The sequence below is a fragment of the Pseudopipra pipra genome, chromosome 5 (assembly GCF_036250125.1).
Source record: "Pseudopipra pipra isolate bDixPip1 chromosome 5, bDixPip1.hap1, whole genome shotgun sequence".
Taxonomy (NCBI): Eukaryota; Metazoa; Chordata; class Aves; order Passeriformes; family Pipridae; genus Pseudopipra; species Pseudopipra pipra.
In genome coordinates this window covers 12,648,179-12,675,589 of record NC_087553.1, presented here as the reverse complement: position 1 = coordinate 12,675,589, position 27,411 = coordinate 12,648,179, and the positions used below count along the sequence as shown (strand labels likewise).

General features: G+C 40.9%; 2 long non-coding RNA genes across 2 annotated transcripts in view; one reads left to right on the top strand and one right to left on the bottom strand.

The window, feature by feature from the left end:
- LOC135414125 (uncharacterized) overlaps nt 1–8,463 on the top strand; it is a 39,496-nt gene extending 31,033 nt beyond the window's left edge. The window contains exons 2-3 of the long non-coding RNA XR_010430589.1: nt 1,097–7,160; nt 8,331–8,463. This is a non-coding gene — a long non-coding RNA (uncharacterized LOC135414125). The remainder of the gene's footprint in view (nt 1–1,096; nt 7,161–8,330) is intronic.
- Nucleotides 7,004–18,903, bottom strand: LOC135414126 (uncharacterized). Its single transcript, XR_010430591.1, has 3 exons — nt 16,033–18,903; nt 15,784–15,939; nt 7,004–8,455 (listed from the first exon to the last, which is right to left on the bottom strand). It is a non-coding gene; the product is annotated as an uncharacterized LOC135414126 (long non-coding RNA).
- Nucleotides 18,904–27,411: the final 8,508 nt, after the last annotated feature.

Below are 27,411 nucleotides of genomic sequence, written 5' to 3'. Positions count from 1 at the left end.
TCATTCTGACATACTGCAGGCAGGTTTGATTTAGTAGGGAAGGGATATCTGATTATTCTGCTGAGAAACGAAAATAGATAACAGCAGAATTAATTAACTAGCATATTAATTGAACAAGTGGCTCTGACATTGGTCTGAGATCTAAATTGAAGTGTATGTGGATGGGTGCTTGAACGAACATCAATTGTCAGGTTTAAGTCTCAAGTGAGATTGGTGGTTCTTGATCTGGGGAAACTTCCTTTTCTTTGACTGATGGGGAAATCAGTTTCCTTCCCTTTGTATAAATCCAGTTCTCTGGGTCATGTGCTTAAGTGAGGTGAATCAGCCTTTTTGTGCAGAGCACCCAGAGTGACCCCACTCAAATCAGTGACATTAACTTGTTAATACACGAGGAAAACAGTGAGCCAGAAGGCAATCCAAATAGGACAGGATGCACAACTGTGAATAAGGACACCCACTCTATAAAGGTAATTCTGGCTTGAGAACTAAAGCACTCCCATGCTTCTCTCACGAACTGATTGCCTTAGACAAAAAAACAATCAAAAATTATTTGGATCAGGACCAGATTCAGCCCTTGCCCAGTTGACAGTTGCATGGAATAACACAGATTTATGCAAGTAAAGGATTCAGGCCAGCTTCTTGGATTTTGAGAAGGGTTGTGCTTGGAAACCGTCCAGGTTATACCAAACATAGCTATTGCAAATGAAGACAGAGAGCGTAAGGAGCAAGACATTCATCTCAAGAGCTTGGGAGCTAGCAAATCTGCTGTTCTCTCATCTCTGGGGTACAAAGGTTGTATTTCTGTCCTATTCTTTGTGATAATTGAAAATGGCCAATTAAATCTTGTACTGAAACCATTGGTTGAATTTTTCCAGCAAGTTCTTGAGATTACAGAGGTTTTCTTTACCTCCCTGCAGGAACTACCTCCCACACACCCCTATACCCTGCAGAGAAAACTTCATGGCAGAGCTGTTCTTACAGATTACTTGAATTTAAAAGGCTCTAACAACACCTTTTTCCCCATTTTTTTCTCTCTCTCTCTCTCTTTTTTTTTTTTTTTTTTTTTTTTTTTTTAGAGCTCTACCACAGGGCATAGGGCATATCTGGATCTCTGTGTTTGTTAGTGAAGAGCTTTCATGTTCTAAAGTAAGTAATTACAACAGGGTGAGTGTGTGTTTTTTACATATAGGGATAAGGTTTTCTTAATAGACAAATAGGTGAAGGATGCACAGCATAGAGAACTTAGTTCTATATCAATATCTATCCCAGACTATTTTAGTGATTGATCAGAGGCCTGAATATTTAAGGCTGGAGAATGCACCTCATTCTGATGAAAATGAAACATGGATATTTTTAATCTGGTTTATACTGAGCTTATTTCAAAGAGTAGTTGTCTGGGGTTTGTTTCGGGCTCCCTTGAGATTATGTAAGCACTTCAAGTTGCATCCAGATGTGCTATACTGCCACGAAATCTTCATAGAGACAAAGAATGGATATTTCTGTTACATCTTGTGTGCAGGTCACAGGGAGGAATGAATGCCTGTTCAACACTGGAACAGACAACAGAACTCAAGAGATTTTTCCAGTTTACTACTGTCTGTATTTCTCAGAGGCTTTGATCTTCACATAATGTTTGTTTACTCCTGCAGGCACATATATGTCATATCATAATGGCTCCTATCTGTAAAGACATGTGTCTGTCACTGTCAGATTTTATTCCTGATGAGTGACCACAAGAAGTACTGAGATAGGTGGATTGGCAGGACACATGTGAGCAAACAGCTTAAAGATGGGGTGAGCTTCTTGTGCCCTGCTTTTCAATTCTGCTTAGGAAACAGCACCCAGGCTGACCATGATATGACACGTAGTGAGACACCGTGGCTTGACTCCAAACATGATTTTCCTTGGTGTTTGTTACTAATATTGAGAGTTTTTTTCACTGCAGCTGCAGGCCCCAACCTCACCTGGACATCGCCTGGCAGATGGTCCCACAAGTCACACCACAGGGAAGACATCTGCATGCAAGGATGCCACCTTGCATGTACAGTAAATTTGCCAGGGGTAAGCAGAGCCCTTACTTTGCAAGGGTCACAGTTAGAAGTTCCTTGCAAGGGCTGAATTCACCAGCAGCTCCTGAAAAGCAAGACTTGATTATTGACTGTGCTTTGCCAAGAATTACATATCATTATGTTGATTCATGTTGCTACTCTCTTTGCAGCCCAAGAGGTCCTGAGAGTCACCCTTCCTCTCAGTAAGAGCAGGGGGGAGGCTCACCTGAATGCCCAGCTGCTGGTCTGCCGTGTCTTAGCAGGGATCATTTCCCTTCCATCAGAGTCCTGAGTCCCTGAAGGAGGTGCCAGTCTCACATGCCTGCCTGCAAGGCTCACAGCAGCATCTTTTAGATGAGAGAAAGGGAAAGGACAGCTAACACTCCCCCACATCAGCACAGCGTGTCCCAGAAACCTCTAAAGGAGTTGCTGTTAATTTTCCCTCCCACAGTCCCCCTGGATAGTGTGGGCACAAGAGTGTGGAAAAAGCTTTCAAAGCTGTGACTTGCGATTTCCCCGCAGGGGCTCACATAGGAAGGTTAGGGACAACGGAGGGAAGTGCACGAGAAGAGACCTTTGCCTGCTCCTTGCAAATTGCTCTCCCCTGCAGTTAAGTAACTGTCCCTCTCACACTCCCTCAGACCAGGGAGGATATGACATTTTATTTAGTGTAAAGTCACTCGAAGACTTGCCAGCACCTGCCCCACATGGCACATTGCTGCCTCTGGTTGTAGGGCTGTGCTGGGAATGCAGAGGTGAAGCATTTGAATTCAGAAAATAAACTTCCCAGGGAGAAGTGAGTGATGCTTTCCCCAATGATTTCAGAGCTGGCCTTGCCATGCACCCCAGGAAGAGTTGCCACGGGAGCGGTGAAGAGACCACATAGGGAGTGAGAGGCTGGCATCGGGACAGCGCCTGGGCACGGGGAGCGGGTGAGTGGGCAGTGGTGGAAGAGGGACCTCTTCTGGCAGCTTGTCCACTACTGAGAACCTGGACTCTACAAGAAAAAAAGTGTGCAGCATTTCAGCACGCAGCCCTTACTGACAGAGAAAGAAAGAAGAAGCATCTCTTTTGGGAAGGTCCCTCCCACTCCTGTGCATTTCATGTCAGTAAAAGTGCAGTAAGCCCAGCAGGCAGGTAGGGATGTCTTCTGGCCAAGAAGGGAACCAGTTATCCTGGTGGAAGTGGCCTGTTTCATTGCTGCATGCTCCAAAGAGCTGCTTGCTGTTAGTGCAGGAAAGACAGAGGCATTTCCTCACAGAAGGGGACAGAAGAGGAGATTCCCTGCAGGATACAGTCTGCACTTTCATCCAGATAACAGTAATTTGAATAAAACTGATTAAGCAACGTGGTGTGGTCTGCCCTCTGACATTATCATGGAATCATAGAATGGTTTGGGTTGGAAGGGACCTTAAAGATCATCTAGTTCCAACCCACCTGCCATGGGCAGGGACGGTTTTCTCTCTCCCCCATTGCTTTGTCTTTTCCCTTATTTCCTGAATTTATTTGGGATTTTTAGCATTAGTCCTTAAAGCAGTTGTATTGAATTTAACAAGCTGTGGTTTCTCTTTTTTTAAAAGGAGTGTGGTAGAGAGGCACTATTATCTACTGAAGTCCTCTGAAATGGAGAACAGAAAAAGCCTGGCCAAAAGAGGAAAAAGTGTTGCAAAAGCCTCATAACAGCCCAAACTAAACTTTATTGGCAAAAACAAAACTTGTTTTTCATCATGCTCTGCATCCCAGAGTGATCCAGGGTCAGGGAATGCCCTGCAGGAAGGTGTCTGTGAACACTTGATTAATGGAGAAAATGGCACTGTGGCCAAATGACTGCAGCACCTCCTCAGACTGATCCCAAAATCAGCTCATACCCAGCTGTACCTGGGTGCACCAAGACTCCTACATGTGCTGAATGGCACCTGCACACATTCAGCATCAGCAGGCCCCTGGTAACCCCACAAATGCACAGGGTCCCACCTGGTGCATCTGCCATAAATCCAACAAGGAAAGGAACAAGCCAAGAGAAGGAGGTGCTTGGTGAGTTCTGGGGATTCACTATTTTCACACAAAAATGCAAGTGGTGAAGCCAGTTGAAATGGGAGGAGCCTGGAGGCATTATATTCTGGTGTGAGGGATAGTCTTAAAATCTCCTTTCTCTCATTCCAGAAGTTTGTTTTTCTGTGACCTGTGTGTATATACATGCACATAGGAGGAACAGAGGTCCTTATGGGTAAAAAGAGCATCACAAATAGAACTGGTCAAAAATCCAAAGTGTGTCTCATACATGGGACTTATTTCTATCCTTTTCTTTTCTTTCCTTTTTTTTTTTTTTTTTTTAATTGATCAGCAGGAGTTATTCATCAGTGGATATTTGTGTGTACAAGCTCGGAATTTATCCTAAATCTATTTTGTACACATGAATAAATGTTGTATATACCCCAACATTAATAGCAAGAGGCCTTTAACAACCTTTAAGAAAGATAAACAAAATTAAAACTTAACAGAAGACAAAGTATATGCAATTTTTAGGTCATTTCCTTCAGCAGTATTTTATGTTGAAGGCAAAGAAAGTGTTGTGGAATCCTGCTAAAATGCAAAGCTGCCATGTAAAATGCTACATTATCTGTACACCTGATGCCTCCAAAACCTTGCAATTTTTACAACATGCTGAGTACAATTTAATTAAGAATCTTCATGCAGGGACTGTTGTCAAAGAATGTGCTTTTCTCGGCACGCAGTTGCTAACAGTAAAAAAAGAAAAAAAAAAGTATAATCCAACAGCAAGTGGAAAATCTGCAGCCAGATTCCTGCAAAGCCTCTGAGACGCCAATTAAAAAAGATTAAATAAAACAGAATGCAATTTTGAGTTATTATTTCAGAAAGCACATCCGTGAATTATAAAAGTGCCGTTTCCCACCGGAAAGTTGTGGGAGCCGCGTGCCTAATGCAGGCACATTAACGCTCTGGTGCCTTCACCAGGGACTGCCGAGCATGAAATAATATTGTTCTGGAATAAAAAAAAAAAACACATTAAGCAAAAACCACCAAAATGATTTAAGAGCAGAGTGAATTAAGCTGGAGGGTGCTGTGTTGAGAAAGAGAAAATGCCGTGTTGCCCCATAGCACAGGTACAGGGCTGGCCCTGCCTCCCCATCCCCAGTTCTGACCATTTTTAACTTTGCTGGGTGTGTTTGAGCCTCTCAAACTTGTTAACCACAAGGGTTTGAAAAATCAGCTTCTTACCTATTCAAAATAGGGCTTACACTCTGAAATTATTCAGCCATGTTGCTGAGAGAGAGAATTGGGAGCCAGAAAGACAGACAGGCAGACAAAAAGAAGAAAGGACAGAGGAACATTTTCTGGATAAGCAAACTCAATCTTCCAACACTGAGATCTCAAGTAAGGAAGCAAAATCGAAATGAAAGCTTTCCAGTGCTGTTGGAGCACTGAATTCTCTTCCACAAAATTGTAATTGCTGATTTTTATTGACTTGCCATTGGCATTTAAGCACTTTCATCTTATCCTAGGACATCCCTGATAGAACTGACTTTAAACATGTGACTTTTTAATTGTGTCTTAGCATTAATACTAATTATTATAAAAATACAAACAATAGTTTGTAAAACTGGTAAATACTACCTCATCTAAACCCATTTCTTCAGCACCCATTTAAGAAAGGGCACATTAAGAATGGCAAAATTGTTATGACACTGAATTCAGAGGTGAATTTTGATACCTGATGGCACAGGGGACACTGCAGCATTTCATCAGTTTGAATGTCTTTCAGATCTTGCTGATTCTACATTTAAATTTTGACATATTCAGAATTATCCAATGGACCCAGAATGCTACATTACAAAATGCAGGAGAAATCTGTGCAGTGAATGTGCTCTGCTCTGTGGTGGCAAATTTATGGTGCTATATAAATGGTTGATAATTATTTCATAAGCTACAGAAGCAAAGCATACAATATTCATACTTCACAGCATACACAGTTTAAAAAAAAATTGAAACACAGGTTGGTGTGAGGATATGCTTTTCTATGTTTGGGTTTATGGAAGCACCTCTTTATTTTAAATATTACCTGCCTATAGGTGCTCTGGATGTCTCTGAGAAATTTTTATTTAATGCATAAGCGAGGAATCCTAAGTTATAAGCCAGAATACCTCACATCTAAAGTTTCAGAACCACTGCTAATTTAATATTGGATCTCAGAGAAAATAGCTCCTAAAAAAACCATGTACAGATCCCTTAACATCTAAAGATGGCTTATAACCAATATGAATGTTGTACTGAACTTAAAAAAAATTCATTTGTAGTCTTGGTATGAAGATAGAGCAATTGCAGACATCCCAAGAGACTTCAGACCAGACATTCAGCAGTTATGAAGTGATGTAGTTTTATATGTGCAGTATGTTGTCCACCATGGAAATTTTCTAACACAAAGAATGACAGGACTCAGCTCACTGTGATATGAATAATTCAGTACATGAATCTGAAGGAGCATCTGCTCTGAAGGAAAGGCAAATTAGGCTTATGTTACTTCTTGCTTTTCTTATGAGTAAGACTATTAGGTATGTAAATGTGTGAATTCAAGATCTTGTATCTGTTTGAATACTCACTTCTGTGCCAGAACAATAAGGAACCAGATTTTTGGCCTAAATCTATGTTGATCTGTTTTGATATTGTTCTATCTGGATATAGTAGAGACAAGTGTATAATTCACACATTTTGTTTAAAATAGGAGGAGGTGGGCCAAATTCCAGCTCCCTCCAAATGATCTGGAGGGTGCTGAGGCGTATGAACATGGTACATTGACTTTTCTATCCTGTATCTTGATGATTTGAATTCTTACTCATCCCATCCAGTTATCCTGCCTCCCAGTCATAGGCAGCGACACGTTCAGAATATGTGAATCCAGCCAAAGAACTGTATAGAAAATATGTGGTTTGGCCTTTTTTCTTCTTGCACGGAACACGAGTGGGACACCTCTATGACAGTGCTGCAATGTGCAGGATCCAGTGAGACACGACAACTTGATGCTTAAATGGTAATTGAAAATGGATGAAAACACGAGGATAAAGGGCCCTCATCACCAGTCTGACTTCAGGGGAGGTAGGCGGTAATAACATCATCTGACGATTCACTTCATGGGTTTTTAATAGAGCAGCCTATTACACAGTTCTCTTATAAAGTACTTACCTCTCTCTATTACAGTAATGTCTCTGTGATTCTGAGTGTTAAAAATACATCTACCCTCATAAACCGGTAAAGAATGTCCCTTGGATAAAGCTTGCTACAAGTCAGGTGCCATACAGTGAAAGTTTTGGTAACTTCAGAAAATACAGACATCAAATGCCAACCACTCTAGAAACCAACAGCTGCCAGTGGTCCTGCTCATCAGTAACAAGGAAGACATTGTTCCATTGCATGGCGTGTACATCAGTCATCACAGCAGCTTTCAAATTACAGAAATGCTTCAGAAGAGAGAGCTGACATCTGTCTCAACATTCCCTCATCCACGAGTCTCACACTGCATCCATCACACTAATAAAGCAGTCCACAAGCTGGAAAAAATAACCCCACAGAACAACACCAAATACATACTATTGATCTGTGTAGCTGAGATCTGGCAAAACCCCAAAAGTCTTGTTCTCCTCACAAATCCAAGAGAGCAGCCACAGGTTCAAAACGATTTCCAATGCTAAGACACAGAGGCCATAAAATCTGAGACTCCTTCAAAAGTGACTGAAACAAAGTTTTCACTCTGTAAGATTTATAACTTGGAAAGCCATTACAAAAGTCCTTTCTCACCAATAAATTTCAGATTGAATTTTAACTTTCAGATTGACCCATAGGGAGAATCTACACAGTCTAAATGCTGTGTCTGATACAAACCAGCGGGCAGCTGTGGCAAACACCCATTGAAAAACACCCTGTGATAGATGAGATAGATGGGAAAGAAATCCACAGACTTCATAGAATCATAGAGTGGTTTGGGTTGGAAGGGACCTTAAAGATCATCTTGTTCCAACCCTCCTGCCATGGGCAGGGACACCTTCCGCTAGACTAGCTTGCTTAGAGCTCCATCCAGCCTGGCCTTGAACACTGCCAGGGGTGGGACATCCACAACTTATCTGGGCAACCTGTTGCAGTGCCTCATCATCCTCACAGTAAATATTTTTTTCTGATATCTAATCTTAAACCTACTCTCTCCAAGTTTGGAGCCATTCCCCCTTGTCCTTACCTGCTCTTGTAAATAGACTCTCTTCATCTTTTTTGTAGGATCCCTTCAGGTACTGGAAGGCTCTGATTAGGTCACCCTGAAGCCTTCTCTTCTCTCAGCTGCTCCAGCATTCCTTGTTAGCAAATGCTCTCATGCACCCCGACGTGGAGTCAGGATGCCAGATCTGAAACATTTTAAATGAAGACACGGTATTTGCAACACATGGCCCTATTTGGCATCCTGGGTTACGTCTGTGCATTTTCTCTGACTCTAAAGGAAAGGGTGAAAGCATGATCTGTGATGCTGCGTTGTGATCTTCAGTCCCAATCTGTCCCCCTCTCTGTGCTGTCACCGCTCTGTTTGGACATGAAGCTGAAGGGATGTATGTGCCTATTAACAGGCAGGCAGAAGCCAGACTGCACTTGGGACATATGGGACCCATTAGCTTTTAAATCTCCCCCAGAGATTGTCCATATTTATGATGTCCACAAAAGAAAACCTGTGTGCTTGGACATATGGAGTGAAATTGAAACTATCAAATATGTTTACACAACGGTGGAAGACAAGTAATTGAGAAAAATGTTTAGATAAACGTTTGTTGCTCTGACAACTATCACCAACATTTTTGTACAGAAACCTGGTTTTTATCAATATGTTTAATACTTTCGCTTGTCATTTTAACCAAGGGGTTAAGCAGAGGGCATTTATTTTGTATGGCATTTAAACAAGATTCTGAGCAATGCTGGAGGATGGATGACCAGAAGGTAAAGTAATGTTGCCCAGTATAACCTTTAAAATAACTCAAACTCCAGAGTTCATAGTCTGAGGCACAGTGGCTGACTAACCTCCAATAAATATCTTGTGGGACTGCAACATGTGTCTCACAATTACAGAGCAACACCAAGAGAGATCTGTGTCCTAGTTTCAGCTGAGGTGGAGATAGTTTTCTTCCTAGTAGCTGATACAGTGCTGGGTTTTGAATTTAGGATGAGAATAAATTGATAACACACTGATCTTTTGGTTGTTGCTAAGTAGCTCTTACCCTACATCAGGGGCTTTTTAGTCTCCCATAGTCTGCCAGTGAGCAGGTGTACAAAAAGCTGGGATAAATGAGCCAAACTGGCCAAAGGGACATTCTATACCAGCATATAAACTTGGGAATTTGGCCATGAGCTTCTGATGGCCATTTATGGATGGGTTGGGCATCAGTCAGTGGGGAGTAGGAAGTTGTGTTGTGTCATCATTTGTCTTTCTTGGGTTTTACTCTTCTCTTTCTTTCCTTTTCCTTACTATTATAATAGCTATTAAACTGTTGTTATCTCAACCCATGAGATTTTTTTTTTCCCTGATTCTCCTCCTCATCCTGTGGAGTTGGTGAGGGGGAAGTAAGTGAGTGGCTGTGTGGTACTTAGTTGCTGACTGAGGTTAAACCACGACAATCTGCTGAACACTTTTACTAATTCTGCCTTCCTCTTGGCATGTCTGAAAGGACCAGAGTGGAAACTGGCACCAGGTAACACCTGCACCCAAACACAGTGACATTTCAGTTTTGTTTTCTCATTTAATAAATAATAGCTGCACTCGGTATATAATTGTGACACTTAGAATTCCCTTTGCACCAATCTTGTGTTTCTCTCCCATGACAAGTATCACGTGGAAAATCCTAGGGTATGGATAACTCTTTGAAGCCCAAGCTTTAATTTATACATTGCTTCCAAGGTACTGATGAATGCTCTTCTTCGCTGCAGCCTCTTGGTGGCAACAGCATAAGGCAACATTTCTGAAAGTGTACCAAAGGCTACATCTTCCTGTGTTTTGTGGTGGGTAAGACTCTTCACTGGCAGGTCTGGAAGAGGAGGCAATATAAAAATTCTAGCTCCTTGTGCTTTACCACAATGACATATTCTTTTAGTTTTGCCAAACTTCCTTCTATCAAACATACAAGCTCTAAGGTTTGCAAGAAATGAGATCTTGGGGAAAAAAAAAAAAAAAAGATTATTGTACCCTCATTAATTCTGAAGGCTTGTTAATTATGGTGTTGATTAACATCCTTTGGATGACCGAAGAAACTCAGGTTTTCTGTTTAGTTACTAGACCCCCTTTCCTTCTGCTCCCACCTTCACATCCCTGACACCAGTGCCTGGCTTTGACCATACGTGCAGTGTTCCAAAGGAGTTCTTCTGAGTGTGGTTGAGGGAATCCCAGATCCTCACCCACACATCCTGGGCAGCTGTGTCAGACAAGGACCGGTGTCCAAGCTGGAAAAAGCAATCATTTTGTTTACTGAAGCACAAGCTCTCAGCCCATGTAGGAGAGTAACACCGGTGTTAAATGCACACACAACCCTGCTGACAGAGGGTGTATTCAGCACATAAGTACACTCATTAATATTTCGGGACTCGATTGTTAGTCGCAGTGACCTCTGTCTGAGAGACTGAAGAGCCATCTAAGATGCTGCAGCAATTACTGAACCTCATGTACATTACAAAGCAGCACCTAACTTCGCCCCTTTAATGATGGAGGTAATTACACCTAAAACTACAATATGCCCTGTCAAGCTACAAGAACCTGAGGTTTGTCCCACCCTTACCAAAATATCGCAGTTGCCAGACCTGACCATTTCCCTCTGTCACCCCCCCACAGCAATTGCTACAACAAGCTGGATGTGCTGCGTGGGCAGGGCTGAGATGTGTAAGAGCAGAGCTGATAAGAACCTTTTATTTGACAAGTGGTCTTCGCTTGAGAAATAATTTTACAGCACAGTATGAGATTAAATCTCTTACCAGTTAACTCGTTTCCTACTCCATTTTGCTTGTGGTTGTACAGGCACATTCACGACTTATTTCCTGAACCTTTCAAGAAAAGTGCACTGGTGGAAAGTGGCAGCTTGTGGACTTGAAATCCTTCCAGTGTTCACCAGCCTATTTCAGTTGTGACATTTACACTTAGTTGAAACAGTAAATTGCTATTGATCAGGAAGCATTACCAGCTTTTCCGAAGTGGAATGAACACTCTGGCAGTAAGTTTTTACCTCTGTATTCCAAGGGTGTTACATACAGACATATAAATTGACTGCAAACTCTAAAAAGAAGCTTAACAGAAAATATAAGCTGCATTTTTACTTTAAATTTCTTTTCTAGAAAGACATTAAGATCATAACTTGGTTAGGATTTAGCAGCTAAGACATTTTTATTGGCATGTCTCCAGAGACTTAGAATTTATTTTCATGTTATTTGATTAAACTGCATGCAGTGCTTAGTGAAGACAAAATAATATTTAAAACTTACTGTCTTTTTTCTCGCCTTTCTAGCATAATTTATGTTTTTAAAGCAGAAAAATCCTGAAATACAATTTGCTTTTGATTGCATGGACTTCTAGATGTGTATGAGGACACCCAAGCAAAGCTCACTAGTTTCAACTTGGTATACTGCCAAATTGGCACAATTTCTAATTAACGTATTGCACATGGAAAACCAAGCATCCATAACACCTTCTGTAGTTTTATAATCATCAGAGAAATTACTTAAAACTATTGGCAATTAAGTTATTTGAAATTACTTTAATAGCCTTTTCCCCAACAGCTCTCCTATTTGTAGAAACATGAATTTGTCACAGTCACAGTGAATTAAAAAAAAAAATCTTTCCCCAAGACCAGGCTTGAATTTTCCTCCTGGGGGAAATGGGAGCATTTTGTCCAGCTAGGAGTGAGCAGCAAAAGGAGTCCCATGTTTAAGTGACTGGGCTCACCAGTCAGTAAGGAAATCAGCTGTGATTACTCTTAATTAGCAGTTTACCTTCAAGTGGCTGAGATTTGGTTGGCCTTTTCCTCTTGGTGCATTGCGTCATTACTGACTTCAGTTTATCCCTGCCAGACCCCAGAGATGTGGGTTTGGCTCCCTGTCTTTTAATTATCTCCCACATGGCTAAATTTGGATTGTGTCATACCCACATACAATCTGCAGCGTGCCGAAAGCTCCTGGTTATTCACAACACCTCTTAATAGCAAAGTCAACAGCATCAAACCCTCTCAAGGTGAAGCTTTGACATAGCAGAAACACAGTGCTACAGTACAAAAACTTACCAGGATTCTTCATTACTCTGCATTTGTATCATCACTGATTATTTCTGGCCACTGTAATGGTTGCAGCTATGTGTCACCACCCAAGACATCCTACCTAATAATTCCTATTCCAAGTCAGGTTGAGAAATACTCATGTCTTTCAACAAAAGCACCTGATCTTGATTTAAAGATGGCAAATGGTAAAAAAACCCCTCCCCTTCCCTTTGCAAGTTATTCCAGTTCGCAGTGACCTACACAGTTTTAAAATGTACCTTGTGAACAGAACTTTTCTCTCTCAGTTCTAGACACCTACACCTGGTCTAGACTCTTTATTAATAGACAGTGGAAAAAAAAAAGGTATTGCCAAAGCACAGTTCATCTGATCTATTTTAGATAGCTAAATAATGGCCTAGACAAGTCACTTCTTTTTCTCCCATTGACTAAAAGAAGGTCTGGTTCAGGTGTATCTACCAGAGGTATATTTACCAAACATACGTTATTGCCATACCTGAATGCCAAGATATACAGCCTCAAGTATATTTTTGCACTGTATGAGTTCCCCCTCTTATCTCTGCCTGGACTCTAATTCTGACATGATTTTAACCAAAGAAAATAATTTTGTTTCAGACCACAACCAGCTAATGTCCTCATGCTCTCTCTCCAATGAGCTAAATCAAAGGAATTCCTAAACCTCCAGTATAGTTCAGATTTTCAAGCCTTGAAGTCACTCTGGAAGTGTTTTATGAAGCCCTCCCCAGTTTTTCAGCATTTTGGGGGATGATGACTGATATGTGATGGCACTTTGCAAGCCTGATCCCAGTGTATTTGGGATCAGTAGATACCTTGCTGTAGTGGTGTGCCTGAGCTAAATAGTCAGGTGACTCAGCCACTTAGTTCAGGAAAATCGTCATGCTGGTGTGACCATAATCATTCACAAGTGACACCATTATCTCTGCATTGCCTTGCCTTGCACAGCTCAGACATAAGTGGATTTAGAAAAGTGTCGTTCTGATTTGGATATCACCAAGAAGCAGGACAGAAATAACTTTAGCTTAATGCAGCAAATGATGAATTAAAGAGAAATTACAATAGGGAAACAAAATACTGGATCCTTAATAAACCGTATAATGGGTATTTTTCAATCTGAAGTATTCCTTAGATATCAAGTGAAGGAGAACACCTTACTAGCTCTAGTTCAAATATTACCTGTAGTCATGTTACTTGGAATACATTTTATGCAGGAAAACTTTTAAACAGCTAATTCTGGAAACATATCAATAGCAATTGAGCAACCTGGTACAGTGGAAGGTATTTCTACCCATGGCAGGGGGATTGAAACGAGATGATCTTTGAGGTCCTTTCCAACCCGAACTGTTCCATGATTCTATGACTCTATGATCAATAAAACTGCAATTACATGATCTGTGTTTATGCAGCAGTTGGTATTTCAGCCCTGTAAAATAATTACTTATTTGCCTTAGGCAAAATGAATCACATTCACAATTAAGGTTCACCAGAATGCCAAGGTAAAAGTGTTTGGCTTCGATGGGCGTGTTTTATGTGTGTATTTATGGCTCTTAGCATCAGAGGGAGCAAATTCACACCCTGGTAAACTTGATGATTAGGGAATTTGCAGCTCTCCAAACCCGCACATGCCACTAGCAGATGAAATTACACAGAGGGTTGCAGCTGCTGCTTAATTAGCAGGATGATAAATCTCAGGGAAATGTTTGCCCTCTGTATGACAAAACAGCAGAGGCATGAGGTGGCTGGGGGGGAAAGTCAATCCATTCTGTTAGTACTTAAATCCTCACTGTCTTCCCAAACTCCCGCTAATGCTTCAATCCCGATGCCTGCCCTGCAGCCTTAGAGACTGCACTGGAGAGATGATGGGGAAAACGGGAAACACTGCACAACACTTGAAACAGCTTATTTTGAGCAGAATTGAACTAACAAGATACTTTTTTCCCTTTAAATTGACACACCTTTCCTTTACAGACCTGTTTTATTGTGCAACTAAGAGAGAGAAATGAGTGCTCCAGACCTCCTACCCAAACTAGCTCAAACTCTAAGAGCTTAGATCTCATCCTGCAGAGGCCTGACAGCTACGGAAAAGACAGACAGGAAAACACTCAGAAGTGTTTCACTGCAGTATTTACACTTGAGTTACCAACAGTATTTCTTCTTCCTTGCCTTATTTCTTTAGAAACCCCATTGCCTATACAATCATTTCACTCTTTTAACTTTTCCAGATCGTCCATTTAGTCATTGGAAAAGGTTTGCCTTCCATCTCTGCAGAATGAATGGCATTTCCTTGTGAAGAAATTTTGCCTCATCATAATAAGGATGCCCCTGTCAGCACAATTCACTCTTAATGACCACCTGAAATCAGAAGGTACAGAGAGAGACAGCTGAACTGTGCAGCAGTCTGAGAGGCTAATAATTAGTGGCCCCTGCACTCAGTCATTTCTCAGGAAATACTGCTCTGTAACTGCTTAGATGTCTGCATGGGAAGAAATCAGTCTAATCTCATTGTCTGGCTGAGTTTCAGTGGGAAAACCAATTTAGGGTGGGACTTAAATTTTGGAGAGGGCCTTAACTCTTCATTGTTTCATGCTTAATTTCTGGAATACTTTAAGAAAACAACTGAGGTAAGTAACATTTTTCTGTTTTTAGGAGACACTGAGGCCATAAATTGGACTCTGTACCATAGATTTTTTTTCCCTATTATCTCTAATTGAATGGTTTCTCTTTTTGTTTTATGACCTCCAGCTTTTTTCAAGGTCAAAGATAAACTGTCTCACAACATGAGATTAGTGAGAGTGGCTGAAAGCAGGAGCTAACACCCCTCCTATTATTTTTCTCAAAGGTGCCACATGATACAGGCTTATTCTTTTTTTTTCCAACCGCCAGCAATAAAGAAATATGCTACATTAGCAGAAGCAGTCACTCATTTTTATATCTGGAGAACAGGGAGACAACATAATATATAACATCCTACACATGTCCTCCTGCTGAGGATAATCTTGGCTAGCTCCCATACAGATTGATGTGAATGTTGTGTAGCCCTTTTCAGAGATTAACTAATCTAGAGATGGAGAGAGAGCTGAGTGAGCACCTCAGAAGTCATAATTTATTTGACAAACAGCAGCTCTCTTTCCATTCCTAGTACCCTGCACTCCTGTTGGTGTAAAGGGGCAACTGGTATTGCAAGAATGAACCAGAAATGGAGTCCCTCCACTGCTCTGCTTTCTCCACAGAAGAAGAAGGAAGGAATAATACCAAAAGAGCAAAACAAGATGTGTGTTGCCATGACAGTTTGGCTCTCCTTTCCATTTAGTAGGTACATTGAGCCAAAGCTCCGTGTCGTTACTGTCATCGTCTAATGACATCATCAGCCTAACCCCATATTTTGGCAGCCCACAGAAACCTCTAAGAGAAGAAGTACTTACTTGCACATATGTCTTTGCATTGCTGTATAATCCACATCACGTCCTCTAGCCCTTTTCTTACTTTTGTTGAGGTGCTGAGATGTTTCATTTCACAGCCATGCAACATCCAAACCAGAATTCAAACCAATGTGGCAAGCTGGCCATGTTGGTGGCTCCCTAAAAATGCCAGAAAACACCTAATGGAATAGCAGCCTTACTCCTCAGTGGTGTCAGTGGAAATTTTCACTGTGAGAAAATGAAACTACCAACCTACGGATCACAGATGATTTTTAAAACTCTGAGTAGTTGTTAGAAGTGGTGGTGCTTCCTTGGCTTGTGTATGAGCTCCTGTGAATAGCTGCTACTGATTGAAAATGAGTGAGTGACAAACCCATGAGATGAGCTGAGGTAACGCCAGACAGCTGCAAGGGACCACTTCATGAATAATGTAATTTCATCCCTCCACACAGAGAGTTAAAATGCTTCTAATTGTTACTGCACAGATGGGACCAAGATCCTCCGTGGTTGGTTTGCTGCTCCCTGGAGAGGCAGATCTCCATTAGACAGGGATGTAAGCCTAATAAAAAAAAAAAGAATTGATGGCTATTAAAAGAAAATATGTTTTTTCCTTTTCTTATATTGTAATCACCCGAATGATGGGTTGGGTAGCAAAAAATTTAGAGTAATGAAGAAACATTTACCAGAAATGTGCTGCAGTATTTCTAAGGACACCAGCAGGTGCTGCTGAATAATTAATTTTGAATGCATTCATTCTGTGTTACTGCTAACATTGACAGCCATTAGCAACATAAATAACAGCAGATTCTCTTTTGTGGACCAGTCTCTTGTCAATGTTCATTTTAAAAAGAGTAGGACAGAATATTTTCCATGAAAAAGAGGAAATGCATATATTTCATATTCAAATGTAAGTACACACAGTGGCTTTTTTTTCAGACAGCGATCTTGTACTGTCAGAGAAAATCAGACTCGATAGCTTAACATCTCTTTGCCCTCTCTGACCTCGGTTTTTAGTTTGCATTTAAAAGGCATATCTTCCTATTCAGCCTCTCTTGAGATTCAGGATTGTGACATGTATTGTGCAGCACAGATTAACATGCTAAGCAAGTTTGTTGAAACAAAATTATTAAAGCTCTTTAGAGAAAATAAGTGTGTGAGACAGGGATTGACGTATTGACAGAGCTATCAGCACATGTACAATAACACAGAGCAGTTAAACCAGAAAATCAACCAGTAAATAGTAGGTTATTTACTGATGTCAAGAAAGCGATCTTTTTCTGTTCCACTGATAAATCACAGATATTTTTCCTTCCAGTTAACTGAAGCCCACTGTAAACAAAGAGGGTAAATGTGATGCCTCAGCAGCACACAGTGATGTATCTCTAAATAGAAAGCAAGGTTGTCCCCCTTAACTACTGCCCCTTATTAACACGCTATGGGGTGCAAGAATTTCTCCCAAAGCCTCTGAGACTGTTTCAGCACAAAATGAAAGGAGAAGTGCAAATTGTCTTGCCCATGTGAAATAAGGAGTGTTTGTTGTTTGATGGAAACATTTTGAGGTTTCTGTGGAGTTGTGCTCAACACCCTGAGACCTATTTCAGGCCATTTTGTTGTATCTTCACAGAATCACAGAAAGGGTGAAGTTGGATGGGACCACAGTGGGTTATCTGCTCCAACCTCTCTACTCAAGTAGGGTCATCCTAGAATACATTGCACAGGATTGTGTCCAGACAGTTCTGCAGTATCTCCAGTAAGGGACACCCCACACTCTCTCTGGACAATCTGTTCCAGTGCTCAGTCACCCGCACAGTAAATAAGTTCTTCCTCGTGTGCAGGTGGAAATTCCTGTGCATCAGTTTCTGCCCATTGTCTCTTGTCCTACTGCTTGGATTATTATTGCTTGGATTATATATGAAACAAGATTATTATTATCTTGTTTCATATAGAAAATGGAGAAACCAGTGGAGTAGTTTGTGCAACCATCATTCACTTAGCTAACCCAGACTATGTTTGACAGATGCCCTGAACCTGGCAAATCTCCTCTGGGTTTCAAAATGGAAAGTTTAGGGCATCTCTACAAGTACATGAAAGGGTGATGCTCCTGCACATCACAATTGTTCCACTTGCCCTCTGGGTGCCACTTCAAAACCAGCATTTTGCTGCTGCTTGGTGGAAAGTCCCAGTGCCAAGCAGGTGTGTAATGTGTCACTCAGTCTGACAAGAGACTCTCACATTTCCTCTGCAGTGGCTACACTCTCCTCCATTCAAATCTGTCGATGTCGAATCTGTAAATGGTCATTTAAACATTTAATGAATGCATATTAACAAAAGATCACAAGATGGCCAGGTCTAACCTTTGACTGTGAATGTAGAGATTGACTAAACACAGACCTTTCTGACATGGATCATTGCTTAGGAAAAGCATTAGCAATTCTTAAGGATAGCTAAACCCCACTTTATCTTTCTAACAAAGTTAGGTACAATTTTCTGAATTCTTCTATTCAAAATAGAGATTGGAATTCTCAGGAGAGCAGCAGTGATGTGAATTTGGAGCATTTCAGCTGCCCACAAGGCTAGCACACCAGGACCTGGATTTGCCTCGCTATTTCCTGGCAGGAAATATATGAAGTAGTCTACAGCACAGAGAAGAATAAAGGTTTTTAGGACAATCCAATAAATTTGACGTTTGTCCTATCAAAGCTGCCAGTCCTCAAACATCCATTGGCCTGTTGCAGAAGGATATGACCACAGAGCCAAATCCCAGATGCGAACATGGTCTGTGTTTGAGATACCTCCTTCTCCTCATCTGCTATAAAAGATCCCAGCTGTCTGCTGAGATCCAGTTAGCAACTCTCTGATTGATTCTTTTTTATAACTCTTACGCATTTCAAGAGAACTGCCAGAGGTGTTTTGCTGGTGTGATTAAGTGGTGTTTCGTAGCATTATTTTCTGCTTTCTTCTGAGAGAAAGCACAACATAAAATGTTTGGCTTCAATTGAGAAAAATCCTGTGGGTTGAAATAAAACATATTTATACAAACCCCTTGGGAAGCCACCAGCTTTCATGAATTCTTTGTGTCAGTAAACTCTGCAGAAACAAAAGCTTGTAGAATGTTTTCTTAAATATATTAAATACACCGAGTGCATCCTAAATTACATGTACCAAGGCCTCACAATAAAGGCACCAGGAAGTTTTAAACAAACCTGCAAAACACTACAAGACAGAGCACTACAAGCCCTTGCACCACAAACTAACTACTAGACAAGAAGAACTCAAAAAAGCTATCAGGGAGCATTAGGAAAGAGAAATGAAGTTATGATCAGACCCAACTGAAACGGTTAACTTCACAATATTCAGGGAAAAACATTCCCACTGAAGAGCTGGAGATTAATGTTCACCTCAACAATGCTGTGAAATTAAAAGGGCTATTAATCGAACCTCAGAGGACATTTATGTAGTTTTCTGGAAATAATGCAGTCAAAGGAGTGCAAAGTTCTTCAAAAGTAAAATTCTACCGTGTTAAAATTGCTCAAAGTGCTCTTTGTGAGGCTGGTGGCCCATCTCCCACTCCAATCTAACAGAGAAGGAAGAAATCTAGGGATGGTGTGTAGAGACCTTCCACCTAGAATTTTAAGGTGATCTTGAAGGCAGGGCTGTGATGGCTTGCATTCCAAAAACAACTCCCACAGCGGATATCCAGAGGCTATAGCTGGAGTACCTCCGCTGGAGGAAGAAAATAAGAGAAGATGAAATTTGCAGGGAGGTTCATTTTTGGTTTTGTACAGGTGAACACATATCCAGGAAGAGGGATTCCCACACAGGGAACTGGCAGAACTGGCAAACAGAGGCATTCAATGAGCACATGCTGTTGTTTATACTCCAGATTACTGTTCCTAAAAATTATTTGGACCAAGAGGAGCAGGCAGGCTTTGTGGAAAGCTGAAACAGCATGGAGAAGGGCACAGGGAATAAGATGATTGGGCTGAAAATTAAGTTCCAGAAACAGAGCTCGTGGGTCTGATAAGCTTCTGTAATTTTAAGACGTAGACTCCTTATGGAAAGGTGAATCCACTGCCATCTGTGCCACACCACATGGACAAATAAGGAACTAGAAAAAGATGAGTCAGCCAGAGAAGAAGTCACTGTGCACATCAGCACAGCAAGGAGTCAAATCAAGGCTCCAGCCCCCAGACAGGGCAGCTTCCATCTCAGATGTGTTCCTGCCTCAAAGGGAACAGTGGTAAACCTACTGAGGAGACCTTGTGACAGAGAGGGAAGAGCAATTCACCAGATTAAAAAATATCCCTTTTTGATTATTTTCTTACTGATAATGCAAGGACCATTTGTGACGCTTCACAATCCTGGGGAAAAATCTGCAAGATACGTGGCAGAATTGCTTCAACTGCAGGTACAGCTGATCTCACAAACACCTTTAGCCAAGAAGGACTTCCATTTGGAGGAATGGGGATGGATAGATGAGAAAAAGGAGTAAAAAATTCAATGTTTCTGCTTTCAGACTTCTTGACAAAGGATTTTATAAGACAATTTGCCTGAGTTTAATATTTGAAGGATCTTGGTAAAGATAATGAAACAAAATACCAGGAGATAGAAAATATTTTGGCCAACTAAACCCAGTATTTAAAAAAAAATATTCTTTTTCTTTTATCAAGAAAATAATATAATTCCAACTGGAGGAAGAGAATGGGCTTTGTTTAGGCTCCACAGACAAAGCAAACCCTCAGTTTTTCATGCCTTTTTTACTCTCAGTGTGTTGTTATTTTTAAGATATAATATTCTAGTATCCTGCCCTACTTCTGTGCAGAGCATAGTGTTGTAGGATCATTTGGGTTGGAAAAGACCTCTAAGATCATTGAGTCCAACTGTTAATTTAGCACTGACAAGCCCATCACTAAACTCTCAGATCTGCTCTTATAAAACAGAACAGAAACATAATCCTAAAGTTCACAGGCAGGGCTTTCTTCCCATTTTATAATCTCAAATGGAAACAAATAAATGGAGTAGGAGGGCAAGAAGAATTAAAACAGCTGTGAAACACTGTTAGAAAAAGAGCCAGTACAGTTAGTTGTATTTGAAAAACTCATCCAGGATGCTGCCTCCAATTCCTGTTCATCTTCTAAGACAGATTTTAACAATATTTACTTACATAACTGTCATCCCTCAGGGCACCAGCTGCACTGCTGATTCATGTGAGGCCAAGGTTCACCGAGCATTAGATAGACCCAGATAATGAGAAGGAAAGATAAATTGAGCCTAATGCTAAGTCGGGGGTGACACATGTTGAAAACCACCACTGCCACTGCCTGCCTCCTCACAGCCTCCCCAGGGGAGTCATGCTGCCCTACCACGGGTATCCTGCATGAGACGCAAAGATGTCACAGCTTAACAAATTCCACTTTCACCAGAGCAGGTCTGTCAGCCTGGGGTAAGCTCTGCCAAGGAAACCTGCTGCCACCAGCCCCAGAGTTCTCTGCCTCACGTTCCAGGCCATTAGCAAGGGATTTTCTGCGTGCAGCATCAATGACTTTATTCAACTGGTGCTGCATATGGCAAATGTTTCCTAAAGAATCATCGAAGCCAAGAGTGGTTTGGGCTGGAAGAGGCCTTAAAATCATTTAGTTTCAACCCCCCTGCCATGGGCAGGGACACCTTCCACTAGACCAGGTTGCTCAGAGCCTCATCCAACCGGGCCTTGAACACTTCCAGGGATGGGGCATCCATAGCTTCTCTGGGCAACCTGTGCCAGGGCCTAACCACCCTCACAGGAAAGAATTTCTTCTGTATAGCTAACCTAATTTTTCATTATATTTTTTTTTCAGAAAAGAAAGGGTAAATGTGTAAACCAAAAGGCTTGCAGAGAGCTGCACAACACTGGGCAGAACACTACCCAGATGACACTGAAGGAAGAGGCATTGCAGATTTATGAAATTCTTCTCTCTGGATCTCATTTAAAGTGAGCCTTAGCAAAAGCCCAGTGAAGGGATCAGGAGGTTTTCTATTATCTTTAGAGTGCTGTATCACTCTCTCCTGAGGGTTTAGATGAATGCAGGTGAATGAGGCAGTTAAAAACCTGACATTTATAGTAGTAAAGTCAGGGCAAGCAAAGGCTCTCACCCTGATCTAACATGCACAGTGAGGTAATGTAAGAAGGAAGAAGAGACTAGTAAGTCTTAAATCAGAAGCTGAAGGAGAGCGTACACTAATTTCGACTTTAACTTGTTTCTTCAATCATTTTTCCAGGTTAGGGATTGCTCATTAATAAAATGACAATGAAATATCTTTACAGACTTTGAAGAAAACACGGTTCTTTAATCTTAAGAAATTATTTCCCAAAGATGCCTCTAGCTTAGGGAGCCAAACTCTCCTGGCTTCCTCCATCATAACAAGATCCTCTCTGGGGGCTATTCAAAGCAATTAAAGCCCAGCTCTGATCTGATGTTGACTATAACAGGAATTTAGAAGGTGAGCTTTTGAAAATGCCCTCCTCAGACCTCATCTGGCTGGAGTGTGGAGTTGAATAGACTGTGAAATAGGAGGGATGAACAGAAAATTTTCCCTCATAAGAGTCTCAAAGGGGTTCTTTTATTCCTGGAGGAGAAAGGGGAAAAGGGGGAGAAGAAAAATAAATCAGATTAAAAAACTCACAGAATTGGAGGCATCATATGCAGTGCTTGCCTGGTTATTTCTGGGGATTATTCTCTACTTCAGAACTCAATAGACATTCAAATCAGCTGTAACCAGATTAGTCTTCTCAAAGATTTGTATTACAACTACACCTGGAGGCTCCATCTGTGATTATAATTGATGTAGACACTCTAAAGCTGAAGCATAAAAGAACATTAGACATACATTAAAAAAAAAAAGTTTATTGTCTTAAGAGAGAAACCAGACTAAGGGAAAGAGAAGAAAAAAGGGTGAAGAGGGCAAGGATGCACCACAGAATGAGACAGGAGAGTGAAGTTCCCCGGTGCCAGCTCATTGCCTTCACCAGTAGTCTCTACATTGTGTATGTTGGCAAGAACAGTCCCAAGAAATGCTATGTTAAATAAATTACTAATATTTGTCCTAGAGCATTTTCATTAAGGCTGAAGGATATGGGAAATCAGGTTTGGAAGGCAGCATAGGGATAAGGCAGAAGCCTTCATCCATATGACTCAGAAAACCAATATCAAAGGATTGAAACTGTCATAGTTCAGGAAACTGGTCAAACAGTAGTCAAATATAAAGTAGTCACATGGAGAAATAAGAAACAAAAGGGGAGGGAGGAGCAGAAGTAGCCAGAGAAGCCCTCAACTCCAGTTTCTCCAAAATGTGATAGTACACAAACACGTGTGGCAGCAACAGCTTTGTTTTCCAAACCCTTTCACTCTCCAACCCCAACAGATATTGAAAAGTGACTTGGAAAAACAAAAATTGAAGAAATATCAGCCAGCTAGGAAAAACTGAAAAATACCAGCTAGCTAGGAATTGAGGGCTTGAAAAATGTCTACATCTCAAAGGCCTTCGACATTCCCCCCTCACTGTCCCAAGTGAAAATGAACAGGAAACTGGACTCCTAACTCAGCTTGGAAATTTTGCCCAAAGACAGTAGATATGAATAGAGCCAGCAGGCTGATGAGTCATTTGGGTCAGCAAGTCTCCATGCAGAGGAAATTAGACGTCAGCAAAGTCATAGTTTTCAACATAGGCTCATTTAAAACCAGATATCAGTCCTAAAAGCTGAAAAAAAAACGTTTTCTGAATAAGCAATAGGTGTCACTGTATAAATAGCTGAAGCCTTCTGAACATGCAAGAATGTGAATAGAGTAGATAAGAGCAATTAACTTATATCAAATCTGTAACAGCATTCAGATGAACATAAGCTTCAACATTACTTCACTCAAACATTCCCCCAGATAAGTCACTTAATGGTTGAGTTAGGGAAATAAAAATTAAAGATGAGACTAAGAGCAATAAAGGCAGCAGACAACTCCTCAGAAGCAAGACATAAGAGAGCACATGAATGAATGGAACACATTTATCTGCAGGCAGGGAAGACAAAGCAGTCAAATAAGAACACTTGGACAACCAAGTAATACAAAGCAGTGAGCAGATACAGGGCAAGGAAATTCAGAATAAAAAGCCTAGGAAAATACACAGCACAAAGAGAATGCAGTTGAGATTCCCATGCAGAGGGGCATGTCACAGTAATTGTCTATCATTATGTACAGTAATTTCTTCCCTGAAGAAAAGATTAAGTCAACATAGATGTAAAATAAGAATTTAGCAGCTGGCTCAGACAATACCTGACAAAGAAGTGGTTATAAAGGATTTTTTAAATACCTTACTAATAAATTGTACAACCCACCCAAATACACGGAGGAACAACAAATGCTAAATAAAAGTCATCACAACATGCATTTATCAGCTTGTTTAAGTTGAATTTGGACAAAATAAACAAAGTTTACTCTTTTACAACAAGGAAATTCACTGGAACAAGCTGCCATGCCAGCAGTGGGTAGGCATGTAAAACATGCAAATCCTGTTACCACGACTGCTTCCACCTTCATTGTTCAGCTCTTAAATGATTTGTTGTCTGGCTTTTAACTACCACACCCTCACGCCCTGTTTTGTATCAAGCTTACTGGGACCTGGTGTCCTACTACCTTGCCCTGAGACAGTACCTTCTTGTCAAATCAGACAGCAAAGCAGCAGAGTGCCCGATTTCCAGGAGCAATTAACATTCCTAAACCAGCTGGCTTTCCATAGGAGAAAGGGATGCTTTCCATGCACAGGTGAAAAGATGCACTGCTCCTTTCCATGGCGCTCCTTGCACCTTGAAGTATGTTGACACCATCCAACTAATTGCTAAACTGAGTTAATGGCAATATCTAACAAGCATCAGCTCTGCTGTCCAAGATGGAGTATTTAATATGTGGAAGAGCAGCTTTGCAGTATCCCTGCAGTGGACTGTGGTTTCCAGGCACACAGTGAAAAAACTTAATCCAGCAAACTGCTGCCGGCAGTAAAGTCCTCAGCAGCCAAACCCAAAGATCAAGGGACACAGTGTTTTCCAAACCAGGGCAAATAAAGTCCCGAGACCTTTATATAAAATCAGGTATTTTCTCAATGTGCAGATCCACAGCCTGAATGTCTAACTGGTTATCCCTTTCTGCACGTCATTGCTGCAATGTGGGAGTTTGAAGTTCAGGCCCCTCGTCTGAGTAATCTGAAACAGATATTAAATAATTTCTGAAGAGCCCCTGTAATGTGAAGATATCCTACATACTTTTTCTTTTATCTTTCTTTTTTTTTTTTTTTAATTTATCTTTCTTTATTCTTAAAAAAATCTTCATTACTATGCAAAAAATGGCACACACTGAGATCTCAAGAAAATCCTTTTTTTGGCAAAATATATTGATGACACATTTAAGTTCATTATCAGAATTCATTGGAATTTCAATGTAGCTAGCAGTATTCAATCTCTACTGATGTTTAAACGTGTATCATGTAAATATACATGCTAAGGGTATATTTATGAGTGGTTTGAATGCAGTTTTGGCCTGTATAAACAATGACACATAGATTATTCTCAGACTGGGTGGATAACGAAAAACCAAACTTGGTCTCTCACAGACTATATAATATTGGTAGTATTACGAGAAAAATGTCACAAACAAGGAGTTTCCTGCTGAGGTATCCATGCTTAATAATTCTTCATTTACAATGGAGTAGGAAGAAAATGTGGGAGAACATTCCACTAACTCCTGGTATCTAATGCCAAGCTATTCACTGGCAGCAGAGACATGTAACCTGCAGACACAGAGCTCTGTGTACCAGAGTACATTGAAGAGTCCATCCATTCAGGAGTACAGGACCCTAATGCAGAAAACTATCTCAGTCTGCATGTAATGAGGGCCTTTCAGCTTTTATTAAAACTGGTTTACTAACCATGCCTAGAACAGGCTATAGGTACAAATAGCTGCCATGTGGGTAGTGGAATTTCATACTAGTAATGCATCACAGGGAAAAGAGCTCTGGCAAGTATTGATCAACAAGATGTTTTGTGTTGCTCGTGCAGGAAGATCAGCTATTGTGAACAGCAGCAGCTGCAACAGGAGTCTAGACAATTATTCAGAAATGCTGATTTGTCTTAGAGAGAATAGCTAATCAGAAAAAAATTGCAAGGAACAAATTACTGAAAATAAATAGCAAACAATGACACAAATTCATTGTAAGCAGAGGTATCTGAGTGGTGACTCATCTCTTGAAGAAAATCTACAGAAACAGGTGTTTTGAAGATGCTTCTCATAGACAGCTGATCACAAAATGATAATCAAGAATCTGACATTTCCAATTTTATCCATCCAAGATCCATGTATTTTTCTATTTAGTGTACTTTCAGTGATGTTTGCAACACTTTTTTCACTCAGTCTGAGTAAATTACTACAATGAAAAGCCTAACTGCAGGTGATGTGAGTGTGGTGTCGACTCTCAAGCTTCACACACCATCAGTTACAATATCAGTATATTTATCATCTAAAAAGACATTCTTGGGCTTCATGACACACTCCAGTTAACTCTCCATGAATATAAAATCAGCACATAAATGGCTTATCTCAAATAGCAATAAAATGTATAGGTAGCATTAGAAACAGAGATGATGAACAGCTTTTTATAAGTGATAAATTACTTGAAGTGTGTAACAAACACAGTCTGTGTTACCACAATTTTTTTAACCAGCTGGGAATTAGAAACTTTACTGAAGAGCATATTTTTCCAGGTCACCATTATCATCATTTACTAGAGCAACTGAAACGCCTGTGGTAGTTATAAAATATGCCTGATTTCAGTATTTCAGAAATGTTATGTAAAGCAGCTATTAATATTATGTAACCATTTCAATGGTGCAATGTGATGGAAAAAAACAGTTAGCAGGAAGCTCGATATGAGTTCATATCTTAAATAATTAAGAAAGCTCAGTAGTAGACAAACAAACAGCTTTTTGTTTCCATTGCAAAACATCAAATAGCTTGGTATTTTCATTAAACACCCCCCCCAAAAAAAAAAAAAAACAAAAAACAAAACCACAAACAAACAAAACCAAGAAAGAAAGAAAGAAAGAAAAAAAAATCACCTCTGGGAGTAGCACAAGTAGCACAGAGTTCCCCTCAAAAGTTATGTACTACTTAACCAGATGTTCTATGCGTGATTCAGTAGGTTTATTCTGGGGCTTATTGAAAGCAAATCTGGAAAAACAAGGCTAACAAGCTGCTACACTGCATTCAGGCAGGGCTAAGGTACAGTTTCAGCTTGTGGTTGTCCCCTTGCCCAAGAGCTCCTTTTTGTAGCCACCTCCTCGAGCCCGGACTGCAGATCCACATCTGGGTGTGGGACTCTGCCTGGGCTCCCCAGACCTGCACAGAAGCCACCTTGGTGTCATGGTGGGACCAAAGCTACGTGTCATTCCTCCTCCCCAGCTCCTCAGGACCCCACATGGGAGATGCTGTTTCCACATGGCACTGTGGAGAAGTGGCTGCCCTGAGCGTGTCTTGAGGGAAGCAGAGCCCGGGGCCAAAGGCCATGTACCTCAAATGGGGGTCACCATCTCGCTCTGCCCCACCAAAAACCTGG